This window comes from Ambystoma mexicanum, chromosome 9 (genome assembly GCF_040938575.1).
Source record: "Ambystoma mexicanum isolate Mex_15411 chromosome 9, UKY_AmexF1_1, whole genome shotgun sequence".
Lineage (NCBI taxonomy): Eukaryota > Metazoa > Chordata > Amphibia > Caudata > Ambystomatidae > Ambystoma > Ambystoma mexicanum.
The window spans coordinates 572,567,481-572,591,645 of NC_090931.1; the positions used below are offsets into that span (position 1 = coordinate 572,567,481).

Consider the following 24,165-nt stretch of genomic DNA (forward strand, 5'->3'; position numbering starts at 1 on the left):
TGGAAAATACTCCGGTAGCCAATCGCACCATGAACAGGGAGCGGAACGGGCAAGCCGTAACCCAGAACAACAATTCAGAGAGAACGTATCCCATGGCCAACTACTTGGTCCGTGAGCTGGGTACCAAAGTCCTAACCATGCAAACCTGGACAGGAGGAGACAGGAGGAGACAGGAACAGCAACTGATAACCCCCTCCGGAAGGAGCCCAGTACCCAGGAAGCCGAACCCCACCGGTCCCATTCACCTCCGAGAAGATAGAGATGAGGAGCAAGGGAAAACCGCCAGTCACTGCATTTGCACCAGAGGAAAATCACAGGACGTTGAAGCAGGCCTGCGCCACAATATAACAGCATGCTTGTCAGCCCCCAAAAAGATCAGACCTATCAAAAGGTAGTTACAGGACAGCCTGGTAGTCCAGCAGACCATGGCCCCCTCAGCCGACAGAGGAGCCACCAGGCTGGCATCAATGGGTAGAGTACTGTCACCAAGCGGGGCAATGCAAGCCATCCCGGCTAGCAGACACCAAAGGCAACCCCATACCTGGGGTATGCCTATCCCGGAAAACTCACTGAAGGAACAGCCTCCTCCAACTGCACCAGGGGCTTCAAGAACCCCTTTAAGCACAGACATGTGCCACAATCTGCCATACTACTTCCACATTTCTGAGAGGAGACGTGAAAGCAACACGTCGGCCCCAGAGGACCTTGGCCCTAAAAGAAGAGACACTGGGAACCCCTAGCAGGGCCGTTACTTCCATGATGCATTAGCAGTTTCCATAATTCCATGCCGGACAAGGGAAAACAAATCCATCTCCTTTGTCCGTCCCCCGTGTAGTTCAGAGGAAGAGGACAGGACAAGGGGCCTGCGTCCATGGCTAGCACAGACACAAACACACCAGTAACTCGCCACCTGTATACACAGCACAGGTCTGAGAGGTGGCTTGAGCCCTGCATCATGTAGCCTACAGCCCCATTCTCCACCTGTCGAGCTTATGGCTACCCCTCCAGAAGGCACCAACCAAGATGGAAAAACCAAAAAAAACAATCCCCTAGGCAACGCTGCATCAAACAGGAGGCATGTCGTTGCACAGCCCAAATGGCAGGAGAATCAGGGCACAAACATTCACAAAGCCCCCAACCCCTTACCGCATCCCGGGTCCTGCAGGACCCAGGCCGCGATGTACTCGCGCGGCCTACAAACTTGCAAAACACAACCGGGCGAGTCACCTGCCTCCGTAAGGCACACCAAGGAGCCGGCATGAATGGGATGCCAAGAAGGCCATACCAGAAGGAGATGAGAAAAACAGCCAGCACAGGGCCCCCTCCCCTCTCCTTACCTTCCACCGGGCCCAGCCGGACCCGGGACACAATGCCCACGCTGCGGTCCGGAGTCCAGCAAAGACCCGAGCTAGGCAATCCCGCTCAACCGGGACCCCAAGCCCCGCAGGGGGACCAGGAGCAGCGCCGCACCCGAGGGACCTGAAGGCCCTGCCACATGCAGGTTTCCTTATTGTGACATGGCATTTTTTACTGGTGTCATAGCCAAAGCCAACATAATGGGTCCAATTCCTGGAAAACGTGCATAAATTCTACAAAGTTCCTTGTGCCGAAAATTACTTTGCGCGTCCCTGCACACAAAATATTCCATGAATCATGCCCTATCAGTGTTCTTACATGGGGCCATTTCTACAGCCTTCAGGGCAATGTGTTCTTACTGTGACTTGGGATTTATGTTTTACTGGTGTTAGGGGCAAATGCAACATGGCATATATTGGCAGCGCCAGCATGAACATGTATTGTCATAGTGTTATTAATTGCATTACGGGTAAATCAAGCAGGGGTATGTTCTTATGTCCAAGTACTGGCATATATAGGTGCACATGCTAATTTCCAGTGTTGGTGACTTGGCATGGAATGGATTTTTTAATGACTTACCCTACAAACATATTGTAAACTGTGTTCCTTTGGGCCTAATTTGTTGCTGTAAGTGTACTGTGAAATCCACCATTTAGCCCATTATTTAAAAAAAACAAGGTCTCTGGGAGGAGAACCCCATTGGTTGGTTCTGCTCCCTTGCTATGCTTGGTCGCTGCTGTGCTTTGGGCCTGAGGCAGAACAAACACCCTTGCCCTCTGCAGGCTCGCCTTTGAGGTGGGCTCATCTCCGTTAGCTTTATGTCCCACTTGTTAGACAATCCTACCTACACTACTGGCAATTAGTACAAATGGATGAAGGATGAACTAGAAATCCCTGATGCAACTTTGAAACAAATTGTTAATGAAGCTGGAAGAACGCGGTCAGAGTTACTATGTAATTGGAACCTAATAATGCTTAATGTCATACCTGGGGAAAATTAGAATCAACTAAGATTATATATTTACAACAGGGTTTTTACACTCAATGACAAAAAAAATCAGTATCATTACTTCCACTTTAAGTGACCATAGTAGACTGTGTCTTATTTTTAATTGTTTGGGACGTTGCAAATAGATTGAATATACAGATATGAGGAAACAAACAGGGAAATAGAGTTAACTGATCCAATAAGATCCTCCAAAAAATGAATAATAGCTAGATGGAAGTAATTAAGAATAGGTAATTTACGGATGAAAAGTTGAGTATTTTAACTGACTGCTGCTATTTCTCTGAATGTATACAATAGTTTACTGCTACCTGTTCTGATTCATGAAGGGCAATGCCGGCTTTGCCAAAGATAATCAAATGCCCAGGTACTTGCCCCATTGCCAGGGTTTGCCATCAAAGGGATAGGGGTGTGTCCCACTGCCAAGCATCCCAATGAACTGCTTTGGTATTTGCTTCCCTAACCTCCTACCCTAAAATGCCAAGAAGCATGCCCCCTTCGCAACAAGTGCCCAGATACGCAGCAACCTCAACAAGGATTGCATTCAACTGCTTGCGCCATTGCCAAGGATGATCAGCAACTTACCAGGTCATTGTCCCATCGCCAAGGATTGCCATTATGTTTCGGGTACCTTCCGGATTGCCAAAGATTGCCATCAAATGTCCACACATGTTCAAACTCCTCTGCCAAGGGTTGCCATCAGCTGCCATGGAACTGCCCAGTCCCACTGCTGCACTTACTCCTAAACTCGCTCACACTCGCCTGTGTCGCCTCCTCTTCTTTATAAAGGTGGTTTGCAGAAGAGGGGTCCCCCCTCAGTGCACCCCTCTTAAATGCTAAAGGCAGGAAAGCATTGGAGCACTGATACATGTCCTAATCCTACGCAACTCCTTACTACTCCTGCTGCTGTTGACAGCATGAGAAGGGAAGCCAGCAAGGGATGGGACAGTGCAGGGGTGCTGCACTCTGACTTTCTGATGGTCCCCTTACACTTTTCCGCTCCTGCTGCTCAGGGTAGGGGGGCAGGAGGGCTGGGGAGCAGTGCTTTAAGGGGGCCGGGGCCAGCTGGGGAAAGGCCGCAACAGCCTCCAAAAGGTGGGGCTGAGCCGGGGCCCTACCATGGCCCCCAGTCCCACAATACGACAGCGGGACACATTACCCCACCACGGCTGCAGCCACGACTGGAGATGCTCCCGCCATTAAGTCAGGCAAGCTGGCACTTCTGTCAGTCACTGTAACTTCTTCTGGCGACCCCTCACGCGAGGAGTCACCAGAGGAAATTACTGTACTTTGTTTCCCCACCCCCTCCCGAGGTCACTGCTGCATCTTTGACCCTCAGCGAACCCGAGGACGCAGTGCCATATTTCTGTGTTTATAAAAGATGGCTTGAAAAGTACACAATTCAAGCCATCTTTTATAAAGCTTTTCCAACGGACAAAGACGCCTCTGACTTTGTTCTTCAGCAAAGATTTATAAAAGATGGATTGAATTATGTACGTTTTAAGCCACAATTTATAAACAGAGAATGTTTAAAAAAGATGGTTTGAAAAGTATGCAAACCATAAGGTACGCACACACATTTATAAATGCTACATAGTTGTGTGTGAACCTTACTATGGTGTGTGAACTTTTCAAGCAATCTTGAAGTAGACAAACCACAAGCCATAATAAGGCACACAAACAAATATATAAATGTAAGCATTTATATATTTATGTGTGTACCTTACTATGGTTTGCATACTTTTCAAGCCCCTTTTGATAAACATTGACATATGTAACATATGTCTATGTTTATAAAAGAGGGCTTGCATAGTACACAAAGCATAGTAAGGTATGCATACAAATATATAAATGCTTACATACATTTATATATTTGTTTGTGTACTTTTCATGCCACGCCCATCCTGAAAGCCGCACCCCAAAATTATCCCCACCCCCTCACCCCCTCTATTTCTTACGCCACTTACAGCCCTGCAGGGGAGGCATGAGGAGCTCCTCTTCCTCGCACTAGCAGGAAGCTGGCGAATACACTCTTTAGGCAGTGCAGGCATCCGCCAAACTTTGCATAATAGCCTGGCACTTGCAAGTTTTCCACGTAAGAGATTTCACAGCACCCACAGGCTACAGTTCTGCCTCGCAAGCAATTTCACTGCAACGTACAACTTGTAACGAAAGTCATTCTGAATACAGGAAGAAACAGGAGATTACAGTCACACTATCGCCTCAATAGTGAGAACTGAACATGTAGAATAAGGGAGAGGGGCACTTCTCTAGCCGGAAGCGCCTTGGATGTCAATCAGATGCATACCCATAATCCTGTGCAAAACCACTGAACCTTCATATTGATTTTGTATATGACTTCTTTGCCTTTTCCTTCACTTTTAAGAGTTGTATAGCTCAAAGTCTTGCTATACACGATTTGCATGGCTCCGGGAGTTCTGAATGTGTCTACTTGGCGCTTGGAGCGAAGGCTATAATGTCGCCCTAATAGTGCTATGTGTCTTTTTTGTAATGAATAACTGTCTCACTTCTTTTCTTGAAGCACTGAGTAGCTCTTTTACTATTTGTCTAGTAGGTTCCCCCATTGTGGGGAGTCGTCTAATGTTGTTTAATGAGAGATTTTAGATTAACTTCCTTTACAAAACTGGTAATACAGTTATGTCGTTTTGCCGAGCATAATGGTAGTTGGTGTTTCGTGATTGTAAAGGTGTTGACAATACTAGTGAGGAAGTTTATTTAAAAACGTTGAAAATTTTTTACGTGATTAAATAAAATGAGCGACTAACGTGAAATGCAGCTACTGCCTTATGCCGTCAAGTTTCATAACTTGACGAGTTTCACAGTTGTTTTTCTAGCCCATGCTCCCTCCCGGTTGCCCTGTGGGCGTTTTGAAACACGATTTACTTGTTTAAGCGCATAACAAATGCACAATAAATAAATAAACGTGCCTCCAGTATAAGCTGATTGCACAAGGGTAACCTAGAAAGAATGCTTATTGAACATTAGGCTTGTGCAGCCATCTCAGAAAGGAAACTCCTCTGCAGCAGCAGGTTTTTATTCAGTAGTTTCCTTTGGTGGTGAGTCAGAGTAGGTGTGACTCACATTACCTCCACATCCCTCCATCCTCGTCCCATTACTTTATTGGCAACAGCCTCCATGATAGAAACAAATCTTTCCAAACAAAAGTGTTTCTCCAAATATAACAATTTGGAGGGGGATCCCACAAGGGCCGGTGTGGGGGCGGAGTTTGGAGGAGGGAGACAGAGTTCAGAAGGGGCAGAGCTGCCAATTGGACTCCGATCAAAGGAAATGTTAAAAATATTTTTTCAAACCAGCACCGTCCATTTCAGAATGTATGTTGACATCCCAAACTACAAATACTAGAATTCATTTGGCAAAGGCAACGATGAAGGAGCCTGTGAAGCTGACTCAGTGATCATTGCTTTCTGCTCAGTCACAGGGTATTTGACCCTCAGCAAACCTGGGTGCTTGCCTCAGTGATGTAATCTGCTCTGTGTGCGCACAGTGTGCACATAGGCTGTGCACAGTGCGCTTGCACGAAGCAGATTAGGTCACAGAGGCGAGCCCCTAGGTACGCTGAGGGTCTGCATTGGCTCCTGCTGCCTGTGATAGGTAGGGGGGCGGAGCCAGAAGGGCGCTCATGGCGCCAATGTGCTGTGTGGGGCTCCGCCCCTACTCCCTACCGTAGTGTGGAAAGCAATTTTCTTTTTTTTCCTTTCAAAGGCCCTTTAGTTTGTGATGGGCTATTTGGCGCTGAGGCTGGTCGTGCAACTGGGGGGAAAAGGGTGACAGAGCAAGTGGGGGAAGGAGTGACAGCGCAATGGGGAATGGGCAACAGCACAATGGGAAGGAGCAACAGCACAAAGGGGAAGGAGTGACAGTGCATGGGGCACAGCAGAGAAGTAGCCAGGATTGCCTAACAAGTGGGGCCTGTAGCTAATGTAGTTGAACCCACCACAGTGATATTAAAATCTGTACATGCCCACACAGTGCTGCTGAATGTGCATGTACATATTTTGAGTGGGCCTTGTGCACTCAGGCCCTACCCTTTCTAAGCCTCCGGGGAACAGAGTGACAGCCCACAGGAGAAGGAGCACCAGTGCACGGGGAAAGGAGTGACAGCTCAGGAGGGACATAGGGACAGTGCAAAAAGGGACAGATCATCTGTGCAAGGGGTGAGGCGGGGCCGCGCAAGAGGTGAAGAAGGACAGCACAAAGGGGGAGGAGGGACAGCAAAAGGGACAAAGGAGAAACAGCACAAGTGGGGAGTACATCTGTTGGTTGTATGTATAATTGCAGCCTGGTCGCAGTGGTCCTATATTGTAGTTTTGCTCTCAATGGAGCTAATAATCGCCCTGGTGTAGATGTGCTCAAACGAAATCTGACATTTCTTCATAGTCATAGATGAACACATTCTGATACCCTTTTGCCCACGTTGTAAGCAATTGCATAAAGCAGGAGAAAGGGCATTTCTACCCATTTTAAAGTGAATCCCAATTTTAGAAACAGGGTGTGCTTTGAAATGCGCATAAATCATGTTTCGAGCGGGAGCAGGGGAATGCACAATGCATATCTAGGTCATTCATGATCCTGTGATGCTATTTTTAATTTCTGCCCTGCAACAGAGACAGATATGCTTGAACGACCTACCCAACATACTCAGATCACAACATTTTTCCAATAATGAAAACGTAAGGCACATATGAAAATGCCGGGATTTGAGCATTCATTCATTACAGGCATTTTTTGGAGAGGGCCATCCCACTGACAACATACAAAGGTCCTAATAAGAAATCTCAGATTTCTTATGAGACATCGGCATGCCATTATTTTTTGGAGAGGTGCAGTAACACAGACATGCGCACCTCTGTGGTCAATGCTACTCCACCTCCCCAAAAATAATCCTTGCATAACATTGTTTTACCAGCATCATTTTTTGGAGATGTGCAGTACCACTGACAGCATATAGAGGTCCTCAAAGATTTTTATAAGGACCTCTGTATGTTGTCATTGGTACTGCACCTCTCAAAAAAATAATGGCATGCGGATGTCGCATAAGAAATCTGAGATTTCCTATTAGGACATTTGTTGTCAGTGGGATGGCACCTCTCCAAAAAATTATTGGAAAAACGTTTGTGGTCTGAGTGTTGGGTAGGTCGTTTGCATTATTTTTTGGAGATGTGCAGTACCGCTAATAACGTACAGAGGCCCTCGTTATGAGGGCCTCTGTATGGCATGTTTGTAGAGGTGCAGTACAACTGCCAATATACAAAGGCCCTCTCAGATTTCTTTACAAGACCTCTGTTGTCACTGGTGCTGCACTGCATGGCATTATTTTGTGTAGCTGTGCAGTACCACTGACAACACACAGAAGTCCTCTCAGATTTCTTATGAAGACCTCTCCTCTGTATGTTGTCATTGGTACTAGTTACAAAAAATAATTTTTATATTGTAACAGTATCTAGAAAGAGAAACCTACCTGTAGCCCAACAGGGCCAGGAAAAATACAGCGCAACTTCCTCTTTCTGCAAAAAGAAAGATCACTACACACCCCGGCTTTGAAATTGATGACACACGTGACATATTACAGTACTCCTGATTGGGAGAAAATATGTTAAACAAACCATTATTGGATTACATTGGCATAAGGAAACAAGAAATAACATTAAGGTCCTGATTCATAGAAGAGTGTGCATAGACCACGCAAAGTGTGCACGGCGAGAAGGACTTTGCGTGCCCCTTCGCACATGAGGCACCTTTGCGCATATTTTAAAAATATGAATCAATGCTAAACATCATCAATCATAACACAGTAGTAATAATATAGATCATGCAATCACGCAATTGCACCCTCAATCTTAAAATAACGTATGAAACAACTGACTCGCGCTGACGCGAGTCAGTTATAGCCCGTGTCGGGCCGAAATGATCCATTCGGGCCACGATTGAAGAAGGAACTATGGGGGATGAAGTTTATTTTCAGGCCGCTTGGCGTTCGAGCCGAGGATAGCTTAGAAACCCAAAAGGTAATACTCTAAGGTGTTGAAAATAAGCTCCCTCACTAAAATGAGTGTTGGAATGTTATTAGGCTGAAATATATTTAAAATCTCAAAAATTGAAAAAATATGAACCAATGATAAGCAACATCAATCATAACACAGTAGTGATAATGTAAATCATGCAATCACGCAATTACACTCTCAATCTTCAAAGAGCATATGAAACAACTGACTCGCGCTGACACGACTGAGTTATGGGCTGTGTCGGGCCGAAATGATGCGTTCGGGTCGCGACTGAATAAGGAACTATGGGGGATGAAGTTTCTGTTCACGCTGCTTGTTGTTCGATCCGAGGGTAGCGTAGAAACCAAAAAGGTAATACTCTAAGATGTTTCAAATAAGATCCCTCACTAAAATGAGTGTTAGATTCTTATTAGGCTAATAAATATTTAAAATCTCTCTCAAAAACTTTTAAAAATATGAACCAATGCTAAACATCATCAATCATAACACAGTAGTAATAATATAGATCATGCAATCACGCAATTACACTCTCAATCTTAAAAGAGCATATGAAACAACTGACTCGCGCTGACACAAGTCAGTTATGACCTGTGTCAGGCTGAAATGACGCGTTTGGGTCGCGACTGAAGTAAGGAACTATGGGGATGAAGTTTCTATTCACGCTGCTTGCCGTTCCAGCCGAGGATAGCGTAGAAACCAAAAAGGTAATACTCTAAGATGTTGCAAATAAGATCCCTCACTAAAATGATTATTAGAACTTTAATAGGCAAAAGCATATTTACAATCTCAAAAATTTTAAAAATATGAATCAATGCAAAACATCATCAATTATAACACAGTAGTAATAATATAGATCATGCAATCACACAATTACACTCTCAATCTTAAAAGAGCATATGAAACTCATGGTGTATGACTCAATGCCTGGGCCCAGTCCCAGACACGTGCATTTCCAATCCATTGGACCTCTCTTGCCCTGCAGATGGTCCAAGAGCATACCATTGTTTTGGCCCTATCGCCATCCCACTGGAGGAGGTTCGGGAGAGGCCTGCTGCTGCTCTAGGTTCCATCCAGCCGATCTATGCCTGAACCTGGGCTGCACCCCGAACCCTATCCTGAGCAAATTCTGAAATATTCCACCTACTCTTGCATATCCACCAGAATAGGAAGACAGTCCAAACCATCCTCTAAAGCTTTACGCACCTACTAAAAGCCTCCCAAACAGTTTTGGCTATCCATATACATTAGGCAAAGGGTCAGAACATCCATGCAATCCCGCACAACTGCCTGACTAGACCATCCTAAATATTAGCTGCTTCCAGGAGAAAAGTCATTCCACGGATATCACTTGGCCATAAAGAGGGACATGGTAAGGGTCCTCCCATTTCTGAAGGATGTTACATTGTTAACGTCAGAAACCAACCAGAGACCTTACTTGCGAGTGAGTTCATATTGTCTGATTTAGTTTCTGAGCCCATAACTGGCCCCCTAACAGTTCATTCCTTCTGCCTCCCCATCAGAATCTGAGGGCCCTGGGGATGAGCCTGAAGAAGTGTCTAACAAGGAAAAGGAGGATGGTGTGCTTCATGTAGCCTGTCGTCCCCCTGGGATAAATAATCTATGTTCTTTCTCTAACATTCATAAATTAAATTGCAATCCTTTTGTGCTATATAACCTGGACTTATTTTCTCCCAATGGACAGCTAAACCTTTTTTTTCTGGAGGATTGTCAAGCCAATGAGGGCCTGTAATACAATGTGCCATCTTTAGCCACTCCCCTGAAGAAAGGAAGAACCACTCCAGCGCACACTACCTCTCCAGCCTCAATTGCTGTCGGCAAAGAGCGCAGGGCCTTTGCTTGCAGGTGGAGATGCAGTAACCATGGAACCCCCAGGAGCCTCATCTCCAATCATTACAGAGAATGTCCGTACCCATCATTGGTGCCTCTGTCTCCAAAAAATGTCCCCCCAGTGGCTGCCTCCTTCTATACAGTCCCCCCTTCCTGACCTCCTTACCTTGTGGGCCCCAGGTACGGCTTCCCTGCAGCCCCAGGACCTACTGTGGTCACTGAGGGGGTGCACAATCAGGACCCCCACAGGGGGCTCCAGAGCATAATCACCAACCTAGCTCCTAGCATGCACGTTTTTGCTCAATTGGACCTCCTCGCACCTCAGGGCATCCAAGAGCACGTCAACCTTAGTGCCCTTCCTCTGCTCTGGTGGAAGAGGGATGAGGGAAGCCTGCTGCTGTGGTTCCCGAGAACCCCGCACTGAGAAGATATCAATGGTTCCTGAAATTCTTTTAACACTGGATTGGGGGTACTTGGGAGGTTCGATACCTCCAGAAGAAAGAGGCATTCCTGTAAGGCAAGCGGGCCTCAAAGGTAAGTACTGAGACGAGGAAGATGGACGTGGAGGTAATGTCTGGCCTTTGTGTCTGAAGCCCCAAGTTTGTAGCCTGCCTACAGTTCTTTCTGCATGGCCCTGGGTGGAGGACGTTTGTCCATGGGATGGCGGTGGAACACTTGAATGTAAACAATGGGCTTCATTACAAGTGTGCCGGTCCAGGAACTACGGTACCAGTAAGCTTGCCAGTACTGTAGTTCCCGGACTGGCAAACTATGAGTTGTCCTTGCGGGTGCCTTTCTGCCCACCAGGTCGGACCTGGTGGGCAGAGCGGCACCCACAAGCACAGCATGCCGCATGCACCAGCACCATTTGCCGGTGCATGCGGCTTCCCCATTCCCATTGAGCCCTATGGGGCTCAAATGGGAATGAGGACACATTTTTTCTGCCACCCTGGAATGGGCAATTATCGGGTCCGCTGGGGTTGGAATACCCCAGTAATTGCCCATTCCAGGGCACTGGAAAAAAAACGACTCCGGCGGCAACCGTGCCTGTACTACAGGCACGGCTGTCCGCCAGGGTCGTAATGAGGCCCAATGTCTTGCTTCTACTGTAATTGGCTGGAAAATCTCTTAATGATATAAGAGGTGTGAAATACAAAAAGGATCACGTGTAGCTGGGGGAAGTGTTGCAATAGGATGGTGGAGCATGTAAACATGAAACATTCCCTGCATTTTAGGGGTGGGGGTGACACAGATTGATCCACACTCCTTAGTGCTCTACAAAAAAATAATTGGCTCATTCCCAGCAATTATATTAACCAATTTAAAGCCATATCCTGGAAAACTAGAGGGCATAACTGCTTTATGAACAGCTGAGAAACATGGAGTTATTAGAAGAATATGACATATTAATTTCAAGAAGCGTGTTTATGGTAGAATCCTTATATTGATGGTTTCAAAACTATCTTAAGTCCTGCCCTTAAGAAAACTAAAGGTCGCCCCACAGGTAGCCTCTGATGGGTGAATAAAACTACTTGTTAACATATCGTTTTGAACCTTTTACTCTGCTGCATGATATCCGTCCATCAGAGACCTACTGCTAAAATACTGCAATTTAAAGTGATATTTTGTTCAATAATGTTTATGAACACCATTATCCTCTTCTATCACACTAACACTCTTACATCAGAATGAAAAAGGATTTAAGAACAAGCTAGCAAGATTTGCTCTCCGGCTCCTTAGGGTATGCCGGGAACAAGGAAGCACTCCCTGTTCCCTGGTTCCTGTTTGTGTGGAGTACAGCAGCTGGAGGCCTAGAGAGTAGCGAAGTAGGCATTTTGTTCGAGTCTGGAGGTAAACAGGTAATGGAAAATAAGCATTTATGTCTGCGTGTATGCATTTGTGAGAGGATTGTACATATGAATGTGTGCGTGCATGCATGTGAAGGGGTGTCTGTGTAAGAGTGCATATGCAAGGGAGTGTCTGTAAATGCGTTTGTATGAAGGAATGCAGTGTGAATGGTGTGCATGGGTAGAAGTGCATGTTGAGTGAGAATGAATGTAAATGCCCTGGGTGCTTGTGTGAATGACAGAGAAGTTGTATGGGTACTTGGCTGGTGGGTGAATGTGTGTGTGTGTGTGTGTGTGTGTGTATGTGTATACTAGAGTGGGGCCGAAGGAGGCACAGGAGCATTAACACTTTTTGACATGGGCATGGTATGTTTTACTGTAATTTTTGGGCAGAGCAAAACAATCTTGATGAGTGTTATTACATGAAGGGAGGGGCTCGCTAGGTTGTAGGTATTATAATAGGGCTGGCAGCCTAGATCTTTCATACTGTGGCATGGAATTGTGTACTCTCATTAAGGGCAAAGGCTACATGATGAGTATTCTTACATGGGGAAGGTACATGGGGAAGGCAGGGGGGGCAGGTTTCCTTATTGTGACAAGGCATTTTTTACTGGTGTCATGCCAAAGGCAACATTATGGGCCCAATTCCTGGAAAACATGCATACATTCTGCAAAGTTCCTCATGCCGAAAATTACTTTGCGCGTCCCTGCACACAAAATATTCCACGAACCATGCCCTATGAGTGTTCTTTCATGTTGCCATTTGTACAGCCCTCAGAGCAATGGGCCTCATTACAATGTTGGTGGTCCGGTAATAACGATACCGATAAGGCAATACCGGAATCATTTACCAGACCGGGCCATCACGACCTGCAATGCCAAATCTGCTGTGCTCAGACCTGCCACAGGTGCACACAATCAGCATAGGTGGAGGCAATGGAGTTTGGCCCAGCACAAAAGGTGTACACCCACATACCACAAGCCTTACAAGACCAAAATGATTCCACTAGCTGTTGCAATACAGGAGCTGGAGGACATGCCTGCACTGTTACTCCTTGAGCAGGCAGTACACCAGGGATTAAAGAGGAGACACAGGAGGAGGAGGAGGGTGAGACTGGCCCAGCAAATGCCACCAGTGCAGACAGTAATTCCTGGCAGGCAGCCACCAATCCCTCGCATAAGGGCCAGTCCATTCAACCTAACCCCTGCACAGATCCACACCCTGTACCGCCTGGACAGGGACTCCATCACCACTATCGTGGATCTCCCAAATGATAACCTGGTCAGCCTGATAAACATCTGCACCGCTATCCCCCCTGTGCTGAAGGTAGTGAGTGTGCTCCACTTCCTGGCCACAGGCACCTACCAGCACCCATTTGGGCAGCTACATGGCATCTCGCAGCCATGTTTTTCCAGTGTGCTGAACCAGGTGCTGGATGCACTCCTAAAGCACTCAAGTGCCTACATATCCCTACCACGGACTGCACAGGAGGTGAATGAAACCAAAATTGCATTCCATGCACTGGCAGTCATGCCTAACGTCATTGGTGCCCTCGACTGCACCCATGTGGAGTTGGTAGTCCGGCATGCTGTGGAGGTGGTGTAGCAATACCTCTCCATCAATGTCCATTTGGTGTGTAATGCAAGCAAGATGATAACACATTGCTGTGCCAGATTCCCAGGATCCACACATGATGCAATGGTGCTGCAGAACTCCACACTCCCCCGCTACATGGAACGACATGCTGCACGACATGCCTGACTGCTGGGTAAGTCTGACCACAGGCCCATGGGGTTCATTTTGAGGGGGGGGGGTCACTTGCATATGCAACCTGTCTGCTTCCTGGGCCATGGGGTTAATTGGGGGTGGGGGGGTAAGGGGTATTACCAGCATGCCAGTTGACACCCTGCATCATAAAAGGGACGTATTCCTACACTGGCGGACCATACCACCAATCACATTGTGCCATGGTTAAATGGGTGAAGGTGTTGAGAGACATGTGCATGGCATCATCAATTTCTTTAAAGCATGATAGTCAAACCCATGGGTATCATGTTTTACATCACCGAAATGCATCACACAGTGCTCAACATGCATTTGATTTCATCCCGGCCACACAGCCCTCACATGTGAGTACATCATGGACCTTCACACTTCATCTGGATGAGTGGTGTATCTCATGTCAAGGTCCCTAAATTGTGTACATCACCCATGCCCTCCACCATGGCTTGCCGAGTAGTACACAGGCCTGATGTATGCGCAGATGTGAAGGCAATGGCTAACAATTGAAAAGTAGTGCATATGGACATGAACAATGTACAGGCAGTGCACACATGGAATGGCATGAATAGTCACAATCACACTTAATTTTGCTGCCATGCAGGTGATGCTGACTAGCCCCTGAAGTCGTGGCTCCTCACCCCTGTCAGGCATCCACTGAACCGGCACGAAGAGGACTACAATCATGCATATACACGCACTCATGTGGTTATAGAGCAGACCTTTGGCCTGTTGAAGGCACGGTTTCGCTGCCTCAGCAGGTCGGGTGGGGCACTCATTTATGGGCCCGAGAAGGTGGGCAAGATTGTATTGGAATGTGCCATGCTGCACAACATGTGCATCCTGCGCAACATACCTCTGCCACCTGACATGGACCAAACACCACTGGGTGAAGATGATGATGATGAAGAAGATGCTGCACATCGGCCATGTTGTGATGCGCGTGAGGGACGTACTGTAAACCAATCATTGATAGCCCAATATTTTTGATGCACTGGGTCACAGAGGTGCCGGTAAAGTGTGACACTGGGCACTGGGATTGGGGGACTCTGGGCACTGGTCACTTTTGAACAATACATTGACAAACACTCAAGAAGCAATGTGCAGTCAAGTAAGTTTTTTTCACGCAACAGGTGTATTAATGGAATGGAACTGTGTACATGAATTAACCCTCCACTTGCATCACACTACAGACAACTCACCCCCCAACACCTCTGCACACCCATGCCCCCCACCCCCAAACACCCCCGCACACCCATGCACGCTACCCCCTACCCCCAACACCCCCGCACACCCAGGCCCCACACCCCAACACCCCCGCACACCCACGCCCACCACCCCCCAACACACCCACACCCCCTCAGCCCAAATTGAGTCCAACTGGACTGCCATCTCCTCCTCAGAGCTGTGGGCACCAGCCACATGTTCAGGGGAGCACTGTGGTTTGTCCTGCATGCTAGGGGTGTGTTGGCCATCCCCAACATGGTAGGTCCTGCAGTGAGTTCAGCTCCAGGCCCATCGTCCTCCTCAGCGCTACGTTGTGCTGAGGCTGCCAGCTCGCCCATGGAATTTGTGGCCATTGAATGCAAACCCTCAACATCACTGGCCACTGTGGTTGGATCATCATCAGCAAGTGGTGTCTGCTGGGGGGCCAGTTTCCTCATTGGTCCGACCTTTCTGGCCACTGCACCTTTTTGCAAGTGGGCCTTGATGGCACATGTGTCTCCAGCATGGTGCTCCTGTGTGACTGTTGCAGGTGGCTGCTCGTCCTGGTCTTGGGGTGTGCACCCTGTTGGGCAATGGTGCGTGATTTAGGTGTGCCTGTCTTATGGGTTGCAGCCCTAGAGGTTGATGGCCTGGTGGCGTCATCCTCACCCCTGCCCATGCGTGCAGGTGTCTTCCCTGTTGATGTGGCATGTTTGCCGTCGCTGTCAAGATCCGTGCCTGTGGGGGATGGAGAGGCAGTCATGGAAGAACTTACATCCTGCATGTATCGATGTTGGTACAATTTGGGTCATGTGCATCGTATTTTGCATGTTTGAGGGGCACACATGGTGCCTGCAGGATTGGGGGGAATTGTATTAGCACCCATGTGGTGCTGCCATGATGTCCATGGTGTCTGTTGGGTTGCCTACAGGTGTGTTGTTGCTTCTGTACTGTAGCCATGGCTCAGGGGCTGTGTGCCATGTGCTGTTTGGTTGTGTATCAAGTGTGTATTCGGGAGTGGAGAGGCGTGCAGCATGCAATTTAATGGGACGGTGGTGATGCCAGCATCACAACAGGGATGAGTGTGTGTGTGTGTGTGCATGCATATGTTGTTTGTGTGGTCATTTTGTTTGTGGGATTGGGTTTGCTTGTGTGTTTTTGTGGCCGGGATGTGGTGTTTGGTTTAGGGATGTGTTTAGGTGGGGCTGATGGGCCATGTATTTGCTCTCATCTACTTCCCTTTTGGAGTACAACTTTGTACTTGGGATATTAGGTGTGTTTGGTGGCTTCTGTATTGCGCAAAGGGTCACTCACCGTCATCGTCCGATGATGGGACTAGCATCTCTGCATGGCCAACTCCTTCAATTGCCTCCATATCCATCACAGAGCTACACGTCTCCTCCCGCCTTGCCAGCTTCATGGGTGAGGCAGGTCCACCACCTGTTATCTGCCCCTGGCTGCAGTTGGCAGACAGGATGTTTCTCACTCGCAGTCGCAGGTCATACCATCTCTTCCGACAGTCCTTCACACTGCGTGGGGTTGTTCCCACGGCATATACCTTCCTGCCATATGTTTATTTTCCTAATTTGCGCTGCACAGCGCAGGTCAGCGCAAAACACGTCAGAATGCTCGACGAGTGTATCTGCAAGCATGTTAAGTTCATCATCGCTGAACCTGGGTTTTCACAGACAAGGGGTACCTTTTCTGCTTGCCTTACTCCTGATCTGGCAGGCAGGGTCGTGTGTTTTCTGAAACAGGTCCTGTCTGCAGTGGATGGCAATAGATTGTGTTTTCAAAGATGGCCGCCGATGCATTTCCCGTTCCGGCCTGATGACGTTGCTTCCGGTGGCTGTAATACCGGTACCGGTAATAGCTTACCGGTGTAAACAGTGCCGTTCTTAGTGGATTCAGCGATGCCGGTGGAGGTCTGTGCGCATTCAATTATGCCGCTATCGGAGGCGGTAAGAACCTTAGAGGCATGGCAGCGCTTCTGTTACCAGCATACCGGTACGCGCATGCACGCAGACTCGTAATCGCCCATTGATTACGAGGGGCAGTGTAACACAGACACGCTAGTACCGGCATGCCGGTAATTGCTATTTCTTACCGCCAGACTCGTAATGAGGCCCAATGTGTTCTTACTGTGACTTGGGATTTATGTTTTACTGATGTTAGGGGCAAATACAACATGATGAGTGTTCTTATTTAGGGGAGGCACTTTTGTGCAGCCAGCAAGGACATGTTTTGTTACTCTGGTCTGGATTTTTTAAAAACTGGCATTAAGGCAAAGCCAACCGGAGTATGATTTTTGAGGGAATAGTGGCATATATTGGCAGAGCCAGCATGAACATGTATTGTTATAGTGTTATTAATTGCATTATGGGCAAATCAAGCAGGGGCATGTTCTTATGTCCAAATACTGGCGTATATAGGGGCACCAGCATAGACAAATATGTGCAGAATCAGCATGCAAATGTGTACAATAGCGTAATATCGGAAATCTCCAGTGTTGGTGACTTGGCATGGAATGGATTTTTTAATGACTTACCCTACAAACATATTGTAAACTGTGTTCCTTTGGGCCTAATTTGTTGCTGTAAGTGTACTGTGAAATCCACCATTTAGCCCATTATTTAAAAAAACAAGGTCTCTGGGAGGAGAACCCCATTGGTTGGTTCTGCTCCCTTGCTATGCTTGGTCGCTGCTGTGCTTTGGGCCTGAGGCAGAACAAACACCCTTGCCCTCTGCAGGCTCGCCTTTGAGGTGGGCTCATCTCCGTTAGCTTTATGTCCCACTTGTTAGACAATCCTACCTACACTACTGGCAATTAGTACAAATGGATGAAGGATGAACTAGAAATCCCTGATGCAACTTTGAAACAAATTGTTAATGAAGCTGGAAGAACGCGGTCAGAGTTACTATGTAATTGGAACCTAATAATGCTTAATGTCATACCTGGGGAAAATTAGAATCAACTAAGATTATATATTTACAACAGGGTTTTTACACTCAATGACAAAAAAAATCAGTATCATTACTTCCACTTTAAGTGACCATAGTAGGCTGTGTCTTATTTTTAATTGTTTGAGACGTTGCAAATAGATTGAATATACAGATATGAGGAAACAAACAGGGAAATAGAGTTAACTGATCCAATAAGATCCTCCAAAAAATGAATAAGAGCTTGATGGAAGTAATTCAGAATAGGTAATTTACGGATGAAAAGTTGAGTATTTTAACCGACTGTTGCTATTTCTCTGAATGTATACAATAGTTTACTGCTACCTGTTCTGATTCATGAAGGGCAAGCCCGGCTTTGCCAAAGATAATCAAATGCCCAGGTACTTGCCCCATTGCCAGGGTTTGCCATCAAAGGGATAGGGGTGTGTCCCACTGCCAAGCATCCCAATGAACTGCTTTGGTATTTGCTTCCCTAACCTCCTACCCTAAAATGCCAAGAAGCATGCCCCCTTCGCAACAAGTGCCCAGATACCGAGCAACCTCAACAAGGATTGCATTCAACTGCTTGCGCCATTGCCAAGGATGATCAGCAACTTCCCAGGTCATTGCCCCATCGCCAAGGATTGCCATTATGTTTCGGGTATCTTCCGGATTGCCAAAGATTGCCATCAAATGTCCACACATGTTCAAACTCCTCTGCCAAGGGTTGCTATCAGCTGCCATGGAACTGCCCAGTCCCACTGCTGCACTTACTCCTAAACTCGCTCACACTCGCCTGTGTCGCCTCCTCTTCTTTATAAAGGTGGTTTGCAGAAGAGGGGTCCCCCCTCAGTGCACCCCTCTTAAAACTAAAGGCAGGAAAGCATTGGAGCACTGATACATGTCCTAATCCTACGCAACTCCTTACTACTCCTGCTGCTGTTGACAGCATGAGAAGGGAAGCCAGCAAGGGATGGGACAGTGCAGGCTGCTGCACTCTGACTTTCTGATGGTCCCCTTACACTTTTCTGCTCCTGCTGCTCAGGGTAGGGGGGCAGGAGGGCTGGGGAGCAGTGCTTTAAGGGGGCCGGGGCCAGATGGGGAAAGGCCGCAACAGCCTCCAAAAGGTGGGGCTGAGCCGGGGCCCTACCATGGCCCCCAGTCCCACAATACGACAGTGGGACACATTACCCCACCACGGCTGCAGCCACGACTGGAGATGCTCCCGCCATTAAGTCAGGCAAGCTGGCACTTCTGTCAGTCACTGTAACTTCTTCTGGCGACCCCTCACGCGAGGAGTCACCAGAGGAAGTTACTGTACTTTGTTTCCCCACCCCCTCCCGAGGTCACTGCTGCATCTTTGACCCTCAGCGAACCCGAGGACGCAGTGCCATATTTCTGTGTTTATAAAAGATGGCTTGAAAAGTACACAATTCAAGCCATCTTTTATAAAGCTTTTCCAACGGACAAAGACGCCTCTGACTTTGTTCTTCAGCAAAGATTTATAAAAGATGGATTGAATTATGTACGTTTTAAGCCACAATTTATAAACAGAGAATGTTTAAAAAAGATAGTTTGAAAAGTATGCAAACCATAAGGTACGCACACACATTTATAAATGCTACATAGTTGTGTGTGAACCTTACTATGGTGTGTGAACTTTTCAAGCAATCTTGAAGTAGACAAACCACAAGCCATAATAAGGCACACAAACAAATATATAAATGTAAGCATTTATATATTTATGTGTGTACCTTACTATGGTTTGCATACTTTTCAAGCCACTTTTGATAAACATTGACATATGTAACATATGTCTATGTTTATAAAAGATGGCTTGCATAGTACACAAAGCATAGTAAGGTATGCATACAAATATATAAATGCTTACATACATTTATATATTTGTTTGTGTACTTTTCATGCCACGCCCATCCTGAAAGCCGCACCCCAAAATTATCCCCACCCCCTCACCCCCTCTATTTCTTACGCCACTTACAGCCCTGCAGGGGAGGCATGAGGAGCTCCTCTTCCTCGCACTAGCAGGAAGCTGGCGAATACACTCTTTAGGCAGTGCAGGCATCCGCCAAACTTTGCATAATAGCCTGGCACTTGCAAGTTTTCCACGTAAGAGATTTCACAGCACCCACAGGCTACAGTTCTGCCTCGCAAGCAATTTCACTGCAACGTACAACTTGTAACGAAAGTCATTCTGAATACAGGAAGAAACAGGAGATTACAGTCACACTATCGCCTCAATAGTGAGAACTGAACATGTAGAATAAGGGAGAGGGGCACTTCTCTAGCCGGAAGCGCCTTAGATGTCAATCAGATGCATACCCATAATCCTGTGCAAAACCACTGAACCTTCATATTGATTGTGTATATGACTTCTTTGCCTTTTCCTTCACTTTTAAGAGTTGTATAGCTCAATGTCTTGCTATACACGATTTGCATGGCTCTGGGAGTTCTGAATGTGTCTACTTGGCGCTTGGAGCGAAGGCTATAATGTCGCCCTAATAGTGCTATGTGTCTTTTTTGTAATGAATAACTGTCTCACGTCCTTTCTTTAAGCACTGAGTAGCTCTTTTACTATTTGTCTAGTAGGTTCCCCCCTTGTGGGGAGCCGTCTATTGTTGTTTAATGAGAGATTTCAGATTAACTTCTTCTATAAAACTGGTAATACAGTTATGTCGTTCTGCCGACCATAATGGTTGTTGGTGTTTCGTAATTGTAAAGAAGGTGTTGACAATACTAGTGAGGAAGTTTATTTAAAAACGTTGACAATTTTTTACGTGATTAATTAAAATGAGCAACTAACGTGAAATGCAGCTACTGCCTTATGCCGTCAAGTTTCATAACTTGACGAGTTTCACAGTTGTTTTTCTAACCCATGCTCCCTCTTGGTTGCCCTGTGGGCGTTTTGAAACACAATTTACTTGTTTAAGCGCATAACAAATACACAATAAATAAATAAACGTGCCTCCAGTATAAGCTGATTGCACAAGGGTAACCTAGAAAGAATGCTTATTGAACATTAGGCTTGTGCAGCCATCTCAGAAAGGAAACTCCTCTGCAGCAGCAGGTTTTTATTCAGTAGTTTCCTTTGGTGGTGAGTCAGAGTAGGTGTGACTCACATTACCTCCACATCCCTCCATCCTCGTCCCATTACTTTATTGGCAACAGCCTCCATGATAGAAACAAATCTTTCCAAACAAAAGTGTTTCTCCAAATATAACAATTTGGAGGGGGATCCCACAAGGGCCGGTGTGGGGGCGGAGTTTGGAGGAGGGAGACAGAGTTCAGAAGGGGCAGAGCTGCCAATTGGACTCCGATCAAAGGAAATGTTAAAAATATTTTTTCAAACTAGCACCGTCCATTTCAGAATGTATGTTGACATCCCAAACTACAAATACTAGAATTCATTTGGCAAAGGCAACGACGAAGGAGCCTGTGAAGCTGGCTCAGTGGTCATTGCTTTCTGCTCAGTCACAGGGTCTTTGACCCTCGGCAAACCTGGGTGCTTGCCTCAGTGATGTAATCTGCTCTGTGTGCGCACACTGTGCACATAGGCTGTGCACAGTGCGCTTGCACGAAGCAGATTAGGTCACAGAGGCGAGCCCCTAGGTACGTTGAGGGTCTGCATTGGCTCCTGCTGCCTGTGATAGGTAGGGGGGCGGAGCTAGAAGAGCGCTCATGGCGCCAATGTGCTGTGTGGGGCTCCGCCCCTACTCCCTACCGTAGTGTGGAAAGCAATTTTCTTTTTTTTTCCTTTCAAAGGCCCTTTAGTTTGTGATGGGCTATTTGGCGCTGAGGCTGGTCGTGCAAGTGGGGGGAAAAGGGTGACAGAGCAAATGGGGGAAGGAGTGACAGCGCAATGGGGAATGGGCGACAGCACAATGGGAAGGAGCAACAGCACAAAGGGGAAGGAGAGGCAGCGCATGGGGCACAGCAGAGAAGTAGCCAGGATTGCCTAACAAGTGGGGCCTGTACCTAATGTAGTTGAACCCACCGCAGTGATATTAAAATCTGTACATGCCCACACAGTGCTGCTGAATGGGCATGTACATATTTTGAGTGGGCCTTGCGCACTCAGGCCCTACCTTTTCTAAGCCTCCGGGGAACAGAGTGACAGCACCCAGGGGAAGGAGCACCAGTGCACGGGGAAAGGAGTGACAGCTCAGGAGGGACGTAGCGACAGCGCAAAAAGGGACAGATCATCTGTGCAAGGGGTGAGGCGGGGCCGCGCAAGAGGTGAAGAAGGACAGCACAAAGGGGGAGGAGGGACAGCACAAGGGACAAAGGGACACAGGAGAAACAGCACAAGTGGGGAGTACATCTGTTGGTTGTATGTATAATTGCAGCCTGGTCGCAGTGGTCCTATATTGTAGTTTTGCTCTCAATGGAGCTAATAATCGCCCTGGTGTAGATGTGCTCAAACGAAATCTGACATTTCTTCATAGTCATAGATGAACACATTCTGATACCCTTTTGCCCACGTTGTAAGCAATTGCATAAAGCAGGAGAAAGGGCATTTCTACCCATTTTAAAGTGAATCCCAATTTTAGAAACGGGGTGTGCTTTGAAATGCGCATAAATCGTGTTTCGAGGGGGAGCAGGGGAATGCACAATGCATATCTAGGTCATTCATGACCCTGTGATGCTATTTTTAATTTCTGCCCTGCAAAAGAGACAGATATGCTTGAACGACCTACCCAACATACTCAGATCACAACATTTTTCCAATAATGAAAACGTAAGGCACATATGAAAATGCCGGGATTTGAGCATTCATTCATTACAGGCATTTTTTGGAGAGGGCCATCCCACTGACAACATACAAAGGTCCTAATAAGAAATCTCAGATTTCTTATGAGACATCGGCATGCCATTATCTTTTGGAGAGGTGCAGTACCACAGACATGCGCACCTCTGTGGTCAATGCTACTCCACCTCCCCCAAAAATAATCCTTGCATAACATTGTTTTACCAGCATCATTTTTTGGAGATGTGCAGTACTACTGACAGCATATAGAGGTCCTCAAAGATTTTTATAAGGACCTCTGTATGTTGTCATTGGTACTGCACCTCTCAAAAAAATAATGGCATGCGGATGTCGCATAAGGAATCTGAGATTTCCTATTAGGACATTTGTATGTTGTCAGTGGGATGGCACCTCTCCAAAAAATTATTGGAAAAACGTTTGTGGTCTGAGTGTTGGGTAGGTCGTTTGCATTATTTTTTGGAGATGTGCAGTACCATTAATAACATACAGAGGCCCTCGTTATGAGGGCCTCTGTATGGCATGTTTGTAGAGGTGCAGTACCACTGCCAATATACAAAGGCCCTCTCAGATTTCTTTACAAGACCTCTGTTGTCACTGGTGCTGCACTGCATGGCATTATTTTGTGTAGAGGTGCAGTACCACTGACAACACACAGAAGTCCTCTCAGATTTCTTATGAAGACCTCTCCTCTGTATGTTGTCATTGGTACTAGTTACAAAAAATAATGTTTATATTGTAACAGTATCTAGAAAGAGAAACCTACCTGTAGCCCAACAGGGCCAGGAAAAATACAGCACAACTTCCTCTTTCTGCAAAAAGAAAGATCACTACACACCCCGGCTTTGAAATTGATGACACACGTGACATATTACAGTACTCCTGATTGGGAGAAAATATGTTAAACAAACCATTATTGGATTACATTGGCATAAGGAAACAAGAAATAACATTAAGGTCCTGATTCATAGAAGAGTGTGCATAGACCACGCAAAGTGTGCACGGCGAGAAGGACTTTGCGTGCCCCTTCGCACATGAGGCACCTTTGCGCAATGCGCGTATTAATGGAACCTATTTAGCAAAGTAAACCTATGCGCAAATCGTGGCCGGAACGCCCCTGACAGACCCCCCGTAAATCAAATGTAGCCACTAACAGCTACCTATGCGTGGTACTCAGGCGCAAACCCATGCATCCCGATAATCCTGCATAGGGTCCCCCGCAAGCAAGCCCTCACCCCAGCCATATTGTAAAGGGTCCCCCATAACTGTTCACAGCACCCTGAGAACATGCACATGATGTTCCGGAACTCGAGTAATTTCACAGTCAAAGCCCTGTAAACCACACCTCCACCCCG

General features: G+C 46.8%; 2 non-coding genes across 2 annotated transcripts; both read left to right on the forward strand.

Moving 5' to 3' along the window:
• The first annotated feature begins 4,908 nt into the window (after window positions 1-4,908).
• Window positions 4,909-4,961, forward strand: LOC138490580 (U7 small nuclear RNA). Its single transcript, XR_011275524.1, has one exon. It is a non-coding gene; the product is annotated as a U7 small nuclear RNA (small nuclear RNA).
• Window positions 4,962-20,605: 15,644 nt separating this feature from the next.
• Window positions 20,606-20,658, forward strand: LOC138490579 (U7 small nuclear RNA). The gene has a single exon (XR_011275523.1). It is a non-coding gene; the product is annotated as a U7 small nuclear RNA (small nuclear RNA).
• The last annotated feature ends 3,507 nt before the right edge of the window (window positions 20,659-24,165 follow it).